This window comes from Euprymna scolopes, chromosome 18 (assembly GCF_053919585.1).
Source record: "Euprymna scolopes isolate OS-2025 chromosome 18, ASM5391958v1, whole genome shotgun sequence".
Lineage (NCBI taxonomy): Eukaryota > Metazoa > Mollusca > Cephalopoda > Sepiida > Sepiolidae > Euprymna > Euprymna scolopes.
In genome coordinates this window covers 124,110,800-124,120,955 of record NC_136499.1, presented here as the reverse complement: position 1 = coordinate 124,120,955, position 10,156 = coordinate 124,110,800, and positions in this window count along the sequence as shown.

The window sequence follows — 10,156 nt, the reverse complement described above, 5'->3', positions numbered from 1 at the left end:
TTTTTTTAGTTCGGATTTTTTTTTTTCAAAAACATTTTTTTAATTGTCACTGTAACAAAATATAGTCTTAATTTATTTTGTGGCACCTGTTGAAGGGTCAACAATATATTATAATTTTAATTTTCAAATTAATAAACAATTTGACAGTTTATGGAGACAGTTTAGTGAAATGCACAAAAAAAAAAAAAAAAAAAAATGGTGCCCTCTATGTAATGCAGAGAGTGCCAAAAAATGAAACAAGATAGAAACTATTAAAAGGAGATAACAGAGAAAAAGTAGATTCTACTTCAAATCATAACAAGCAGTAATACCGAGATGAATGCCAATGGAAAACTGTTATAATATCCATATTTGAAAAAAAAATTAAATAAATAAAATCGAATGTAAGAAAGATTTTCTGTCTCCAACATCTTTCAATATGTTTATATATTGGTATATATTTTTCTACGTTTAGGGGAAATAATATTTACTAGCGGGGCCTGTGGAAATTCCACAGCGGACTATTTCATATATTGATGTTGGCATTCTGTAGATGTTCAGCATAAATGGAGACGCCCGTGTATTATTGTAGCTCTTTTGTTAAAATTACAAAAGTATTTATCTAAGCTAACAGGGACGTCCGGCATAACTTGGTCCTAAAATTTGCTTAAATATGACATTTTAATTCATGCAGATTTTGTATATATTATTATAGAGTCCATTTTCTATCGATTTTTATATATTATACAGTTGCGATTTAAAAATATACATATATATATGTATATCCATATGACTTGGATGCATCAGCTTGTATCGAAACCAAAACCAAAACTTATGAAGAAAAAAAATAAATGTCTGTATATAACTTGAGTTCCTTTAGCTATAATCGAAACCAAAACTTCTGAAGAATTCTTGAGAAAATTATTTTTAAAAATAGTGCCATCAGCTGTAATCTATATATCTATAAAAGTGAATGTGACTATGTGTGTACATTTTTCTACGCAATAACTGTCAATTTTCAGTCTACAGACTCAAAATTTGATATACAGGGTACTGAGATATGGGAAATCTTTGTAATCCGTTTTCGGCCAGAAATTTGGCTGTTAAGGGGGCAAAGTTCAATGATTGGACCTTTGAGAACTCTACCAAACTCCTCCGCCAATTTTGGGTCTAAACACTTGAAATTTTAAATATAGGTTCCTTGGACATGGATCTAACTTAATATCTTGATTTGAGCCCAAAACAAATGTTATGGGGTCATAGTTAAAAAAAATTGACCGCTTTTTTTTTTTTTTGCTCAACATACACCTCCAAACACCGGGCTGAAATGCTAGTCAAAACTAAAACCAAAACTTATGAAGAATTCTTGTTAAAATTATTGGCCGGAAATGGAAAGATAACAATTAAACAACAGTCACTCAAAAGAAAAAAATGTAAGCGTGACACACAAAATAACACACGCTATCATATTAATCTAGAGATATGAATTAGTCATCGCCCATACAAAGAACAAACAAACAAACAAACAAACATCTTTGGATATGATTCAAATTTTTTCTTTTTCATTATATACAGTTCCAAATGTTGATGGATAAGCCCGAACTTGTTCCGAAAATAATTGAAGTATTTTTCAATTTTTACGTGCTAGTGTACGAATAGTGCTTCTTGAAATTGGCAATTAAAAATAAAGAAAACACAGAAAAGTATGTACATCATATTTCTATGTTTTCTTTTAAGTCCGTATGATGTACGTAGTTACTACAAAACAAAGATATCATAATCGAAAAATTATGTAAATCAAATTTTTTTTTTTTTTTATTCAGGAAAATCAAAATTTACGATTATTTTAGTGATTTCTTTGAAACTGTATTGAACATAAGGCTGATATTTGACCTCAACATTTCAATTTGAGCTGTCTCTCCCTTCATTGGATTTCATCATGCCCAACAAAAAAATGAGTTGCTTAATCATAAAATTTGATTTTCTTGAATAAAAAAAAAAAAAATACTTGATTAAATTATGCAATTTTCGGAATATGACATCTTTGTTCTGTAACAACTACATACATCAGACATGCCTGAAAATTTTTTTTTTTTTTTCTGCGGGTCAACGTAAAATGAGTACCCACTTTCTGGACACCTAGTGGGTGGGGGTGGGAGGAAATAATTTTTTTTGTCGGTTGAAAGCTTTATTTATTCTTTTATCTCAAAGCATCGTTGATTCCAATGTGTAACTTAATGGTTTTCATTGGGCGCCATTTTGTTTTACTTAATTTGATGTGAAAAAAAAAACAAAAGAATAGAATAAATTAAAAAGCAATAATATATTAAAACATTCAATGAAGAATTTTATGCTTGTGCAATTTCACGACATTAAAACAAAGATAAAGAAAAACCTGTATGATGTACTTACCTGTGACGGAAAAAACCTCTCTTGAAAACACTGATTTGATCCGGGGCGGAGGGGGGGGGCAGAAATATGTTTAGGTTTTTGCGTATGCTGATAATGAACTTTACATTCAAAATATGCACAAATGATTAATTTTCCTGCTTTTTTGTAGTGCTTTTCTTTGGCCGCCATTTTTTTTCAAGGGGCGGTGACAAACTTTCACATAAAAAACAAAAAAAAAATTATATTTAACAAAAACTGCTTTTAAAATATAAGTTAATTTAAAATTGAATAAGTATTTAAAATTTAATGAAAATCTGACCATTATTGATTTTTGCTTGATTTTTTTTTTTTTTTTTAAAACACAGGTGTTTTTACAGCAACCAAATTATCACTATATAGGAACATTGTTTTAGCGCATCGATTATTCAAACACGATTTAGTCTTGCATTTTCGTTATTTTCATATGACAAGAAAAAAAAAAAATTTTTTATATTAGCAGTTTATTTGAAGTTTATGTAAATATTAGCAGTTTATTTGAAGTTTATTTAAATGGTACAAAAGTTAGGATGATTTTTTTTTATTTTTTTTATTATTATTATTCAATTTTCACCCTAATCAAGGCACAGTGCCACTTTGAAGCAGGGGGCTACTATCAGGGACTTAATTTGCAGGGGCATTATGAAGGGTTGGTTGGTTGTTTTTGTTTTACGGCATATCAACCCTTTTCGGGTTATTTAATGCCGAATCCAAAGATTTTGAAGAAAATTTTTTTTAATAGAATATATTTGTTGATTTCATGTCGGTTTCTATTTAACCCATAGTTGGGACCCTAACAGGTACTACCACTCCGGGTCAGAGTGGACCTGAGAGCAATGGTAATTAAAGGGTGGCTCCACACTCCCCAAAGCCCACAAGCTGGGGCCTCACCACTGGATATAGTTTAAGGTCATATCCAGGACCCCCATTGAGGGACTTTTACCCTCTGCAGGGGAGCAGTCGGCGTATTCTAATGCCCCACTGACAGGGCCGCATTATGAAGGGAGATGAATAAAAAGATGTTTGTTCACATTACACTTGAACCTCTGCATATCAATACAGTTGGGAAAGCAGAATCTCGGAAGGGAGTTCCAAAGACCTGCAATTCTGGGGAAGAAACTATTGGAGTAAAAGGCTTTCTTGCACCTAGGGATCTCTACTGTAAAGGGATGAGACTTAGTAGCTTGTTGGGTTTGTCGGGGGTAGTTACGTCGAGGAGGTACAAGTGTTTGCATTTCGTCGGAGCATTCACCATTAAAGTATTTGTAGAACAGGCAGAGGGATATAACATCTCGTCGATGGGACAGAGGCTGAAGCCTAGATAACAGTTCAGGACCTATCAGGTTGGCAACTCTCTTTTGAACCCTGTCCAGGAGCGAGAGACAAGCAGCAGATGCACCAGCCCAGATGTGACAACAGTACTCCATACATAGGCGAATGGTGGCCTTATAGAGGTACAGGATACTTTCAGGCGTAAGTAGTTTTCTAGCATGGTTACATCGTGTTAGATATAGTGGGGGTAAATCTGTGGTGCACATTGAATTAGTTCCATAGGCACTTCCAAAGATAATTAGTAAATTAAAGTATCAAGATACTTTATTTTTTTTTTTTTTAAATTCTTTTTACTGAAATTTGCATAATTATTATGAACATAAATGATCAATCACATCAAACACCTATTGATACACAGAATTTCTATGGAAGCTCAAAACGTCAATTTTATTTTTAAATTTATACAGAAACATTAATTTTTATATTTTTGAAGATTATAAAAAGTTCATTAATTTAAGCACCATTATTTTGTGGTAATTAAAAAAAAAAAAAGTGCTGATTTAATTAGAATATTTGGTGCTTAGTCAGATTATCACTTATCACGATAAAAATGAAGAAAATCTTTTATACTGAACCTGTGGCATTATTGCTGATCTTTTTAATGATGTCATATAATTCTTTTAGCTGAATGCAAAGTGTATGCGGATATATATATTGTTTATCAACCTGCTTACAAAAATAAAGTTAAGTTGTTTATACAAAAACTTTGTTTATTTAACACAACTCAGCATATATATATATATATATAGAGAGAGAGAGAGAGGGGGGGGGGTGAAAGTGGCTTGGTGATAACAACTGTCAGCTCTCTCTTGTTTTCCTTCACTCTGAAGTCTTTGCCCTGGTTTGGTATTTGTTTATATTGACAATTTACCATTCAGGAATTTGTTTAATATTTCCAACCAAGACCAAAACACTGGGACAAAAGTTCAAGTTAGCAATTCTTTTCAATAAAAAAAAATTCAGTCCCTATATATAAAAAAAACTGTATATAAAAATATCTTTTCTTATACAGACCACAATGCATCTGGGTCAGATTTGGTTGGTTATCAGATCGATTTGCTTTACTTCTAAAAAAAAATCTTTCTTGGCCTTCAGGACAAGATCACAGTGTAGTATCTGTTCTGATGCTACACTTCACCTTTTCTGTCTGGTCAGTCGAGGAGAAAGCCTTCATGGCTGAGACAATTTTAATTTTTGTTCCTATCCAAGATGCCCCATTTTGGGGAGCTAAATTTTCCCACATTAAAAATCGACCATGTGTGCCCTTGTGAGGAGGCAAGAAATAATAATAATGTGTAGGCTAACATGTTTAGCTGAATCATTTCCCCAAAATGAGATTTTAATTATTTTTGTTTATTTAGATGATTCTGTGGTCGAAAGAAAAACAATTACTAAATCAGTTTCATGTGTAAATTTAATGTAAAATGATCATCAGTTGCAGCAGATTTGAACCTTGTAGGGACATTACATTCACAAATTTTTTAACCATTAATCTAATCACTCAAAAATTAAACAGAATTCTGGGAAGTGATGGCAGCCATTTTGGATTATCATTTCAAGAAAAACCAACTTTCTTCTCCTCACATTTGGAAATTCTAAATATTTATGAAAACATTTTAAAATTTGCAAATATTTATGAAACTTTTGTTGCATAAAAACCTGTTCTTTCTTTTACATCTTTCCATTCCTCGCACCATTTCTATTCTCATTTGCCCTTTAAGTTATTTGCACTCCTCATCATATTCACTGATGGCAACCTTCTGTCTAATAAGACAATGGCATTCTGCATCGAGTCTGGTGCACTGCAGGATTTGCTGTGGTTATACAGTTCGAAGCTGGAATTGGCTTCCCGGATGTAGACCTCGGCGGGTGATAAGGAAACCTAAGTTTGCCTAATTACCAGGATACCCCTCTCAGTGTTGTAAACAAAATCTGACGGAAAGACAAACCAATGTGGTCGGAGCCAGCACAGCTGTAGGAGTTGCCAGAAAGGTGTTGTAGTGCTGAACCTCTGCCTATCGGACTCTGTCAGGACTCTAAGCCGGAATTTTTGTTGGGGTTTACTTCCTTAGCCCTTGCCTTTGCCAAGGCATCCACAAGGCAGTGGAGTTATTTGCTCATAACTGGTGGAAAAATATTAAAATACAGATGAAAAATGTGCACAGTGACAAGCAAGAGAATATGAGAGTTTTTGTAATATATTGATTTTATATTCGATTTTTGAAATAAGAAACAAAATAAAAACAACTCAGAAAATGTAAATATCCAAGTTTTTTTTATATTTGAAAAAAAAAAACAAAAAAAAAACAACAACAACAATCATGATTCCTTTACAATATTTTAACTACAAAAAGGATGAATGAATAAACGGTAGAAAATATAAATGGAATAAAAATGATTAATTATTGTTCGTATGATTGGATGGGTTTTGTCGCAGACATGACTACAAATGGTATGCTCTTCTTTTAAATTCTTTGGTTTCTTTTGTGGCGTAGCACCAATGGCTTCAAACAGAAATGTTTCAATGGCTGCCATGTTTGGCTACATTTAGATGAATCTGATTGGTCGGGTACTCGGCCAATCATTTTCTCAGTTCAGGTTTTCAAAGTATTTGTTTTTTTTGCATTACGAGAGTTTTTAGATTTTTCAAAGTTCAATTTAAAAATAAATAAATAAATAAATTTGACATGAGTTTTTAGATGTGTCTGCAGATCTGTAGAAGAGGTTTGGTTTGTCTGTCACACTTAATTTGAAAATTTTTTTCATCAATACATTTGCAGATTAAATGAAATCGGTGAATAAAGTGAAACATTGGCTTGAAGAAAACTCTTTACTCCTAGGACTGACCTTCACCCCAAATCTAAAATGGAAGACTTACATCAAATCTGTTGCCAAGGTTACTAGAATAAGGAGCTATATGTGTTGCGGGCAGACCTATACGAGATTGCCCACCTCCTAAAAATGCATGCCCCCTCCCTGTCCTTTTTTATTTATTTATTTATTTTTTTCTGATGCTTATCAAAGATTACAAACTTTAGTATCATATTAGCAGAAAATAAATTTTGAAGAAAAAAAAATTTAATGACTTAAAGAGGTTCGCTTTTTTGTTATAACGTTCTAATCACGTGACACGTCGGTAAAGAAATGGACAGTAAGTCAGATAGCAATGAAGTAGAACGTTATAACGAGAAAGTGAACCCCCCCTTCTTAAAAGTCATTTTTTTTTGATAATTTTTTTCTAATATGATACTTAAGTCTATAATTTGCTGACGAGGTTTTACGAGGCAATGATTCATCCCAACTTGAAATATGGGTCCCTAGTGTTCAGAGTTAGGGTTGGGATTCTTTTGAGCATCATGTATCAGATGCAACATATTCCCTGTTGCGAGCCTGTTCCCTCTCGAGTACATGATCTGCTTGGATTAGATCTGTCTATTCGCCAGAATGTGACAATTACAATGAAATGTACAACCCTAATCCGACAGATGTAAAGATAGACAGCTCGTAATGTTATCAGAGGCAATGCTTTTACAATGGTTAATGCGGGACGATAGACACTTCACATGACCATACCAACGAAACCAATTTATCCTTAGTATAACCTCCATGCTGAGCAAGTGTAGTGCTTTTTAGCAAATCTCGTCTAATGTGTTCGGTTTGATCAGATTTCACATTGACATAGCACAAAATCGACTTTACAATCTAGTAGGGTAAGGGGTAAATCTTTTCGTTCCCTACAATCTCTTTATCAAAAAAGAAACATTGCTAGCCTCTCTCTCTACTCTATTAGTTCTATGAAAGGTGCTCGACTGAACTCCAATCTATAATTCATCCTTGTAAGACATTCACAGTAAGAACTCGTCTTATTACCACACCTGCAATGGATTTTCATGTGTTAGGTACACCTGAAACCAAACAACTTCCACAAAACAGTCTCTTTCTAAGAACTTTCCATCTGTAGAACACAGGGTTGCTTCCCTGTGGGCTGCAACACGGTCAACTTCAAATGCAATTTCAACAAATACAGGTCATGAGTAATTAAATTTTGTTCATCCCATTCATAATATTCAAGTGACAATCTATCCACCTCATTAACTCTTATCCTCAAGTGGCTTTTAACCTTGATAGGTGACAATCCATTAGTAGAAAAAAAGAAAAGAAAATGTCTTATAATTATGTAGATAGATAGAGACAATCTTTCTTTCCCTACAGTCTCTTAAAAAAAAAAAAAAAGACGTTATCAGAGGCAACAGCTCTAGTTGACTCTCGCTACATCTAGGGTAACAATTTTATAAAAGCTGTGTCAGGAGCAGTGAATGCTGGGCCCGTTTTATTCTACGAGGTTTGATGAGCTCCTTCCCTTCCTTCGTACGTAACAAGCAATGTCCGACTCCTAATTACGTCTGGTCTATTTTCTTTCATCCGTTTCACATTTGTACTTCTTCCCTCAATTGAATATAGTTTTTGGCTTGTATTTTTTTCTCAATGTCAACTCTTTCTGTATATTGTCCTGGTGTCAGATTGACCAGAAATTTTTTTTTTAAACATGCTTTTAAGGTAAGTGCAACAGATGGTGGATGTATGTATGTATATATATATATATATTTTTTTTTATTTATTTTTTTTACTTTCTTTGACTCTTCTATCTCTGCTTGTTGGTACTGATGTTATACTTTCTACGTTACACTCATTACAACCGTCCAATGAGAAATCATCAAAGTAAAAAAATCAGGTACAAGTAAAGATCGACAGTATAAACAGAAGGCAATAAAAAAAATTTAAAAAAATGTATTGACAATAAAACTGGTTTTGTTGTTTTTTGTTTTTTTTTAAGCCTTATTTGAGGAGGAACCATTTTGAGTTAAAATCCATTTAGTATTATGCATGTAAAAAATATGTAAATATGCTACAAGATTCAGGATTTTAAGAAAATGGAATCTTACAGGATGTCGCCATATTTTTTGTATTGCTCAAGACAAAAAAAAAAAAGGTATTAAAACGTCTTCTATTTTCCTATTATTTTGTGATGATTCAGTGATTGTAACTCCAAAATGTTTTTATGTGATAATCTTAGAAAACAATAAAAACGAATATATGACTTCTTCATTTAATCACGTAAATTAATATATGAAAATATAATTTTATGCATAAATTTTCAGGATTTACTTCAACAGTACTCAATACATAGGTAGAGCTAGGTAGTATGCCTGCATAAGCCTGACGAATTCTCACTAGAATGAAATGTGAAATAGTTTGTGTAGCTTAATTGCCATATATATATTTTTATAACTTACTATATATATATATATATATATATATATATATATATATATATATATATAAAAATGGAATTCTGAACTAAATTATGTAGAATTACAACAAAAAATTTGTGCTTGGCAACTGTTACTTTATCCTCGTTCTTTCAACCATGGAGTATCCTTTTTACATCATCATTTCAAAGTGAATTTTCAATTTATGTGCTAATAAACAAAATTTATAATTACCCACATCTATTTTGCTAATAACATTTCCTCCGATGAGATGAGCCATTCATTGAAAATCCATGGATTAAGGAAAAAAATTTACAAATTATTTGTACTCTTCATTTAAACAATAAATTTTATTGTAATTCTACATAATTTAAATTTTGTTGTAATTCTACATAATTTAACTAAAATTTTCCATTTGTGTTATTGCTCCTATCTCACGTATTGAGTTTTCTTTATCAGCTTGTGATTGTTTTATAAATATTGATACTTATGCAACGAAGTAAGGGTGTGGGGAGGTTGGACATCCAGACCACCGCAGAGGGGTACAATAGGTACCCAACAAGGGCACAATAGGTGCCTAGAACCCAACAGCAACCGACGTGTCGGGAAGCAACCGCTCGGCATTCCGTCGAGTTTAGGGAGCCTCCTTCATCCAGACTGGTACAACAGACGGAAAATGGAAAAAACCTTTGGGCGCCTGCAATGTGGCCTGAATCACTCAGATAATCGGGCAACTAAGTATCACGCATGTAAGTATTGTAGCACTTGAGTGTCCCGATCATCACCAAAACAGAAAGGTCACCAAGATCTCGACCGGAAAGCCCTAGAGTCCTTAGGAAAGATTCGCTTGCGGGGATGAAACAAGCCCCTATACGTGAGAATCACAGTGACATGCTTCACCAGAGAGTCAGGACCAACACCTACAAGGTTTCGCAGGGCCGCGTTAAATAGGGGAAAGTCATACTTAACAACCTTCCCCTGGAAAGTAGAGTCAAGGCCGTCGTCGCCGACGACCGCTACGTCAAGGACATACGTAATACCTCCACGAACCGCAACCAAGTCCGGCTTAAGGAAACAACTAAGATCAGGCCCACCACGGCCACCCCTTGCGTTCCGGATCTTCATACTCAGAAGCCTACACCTGAGAT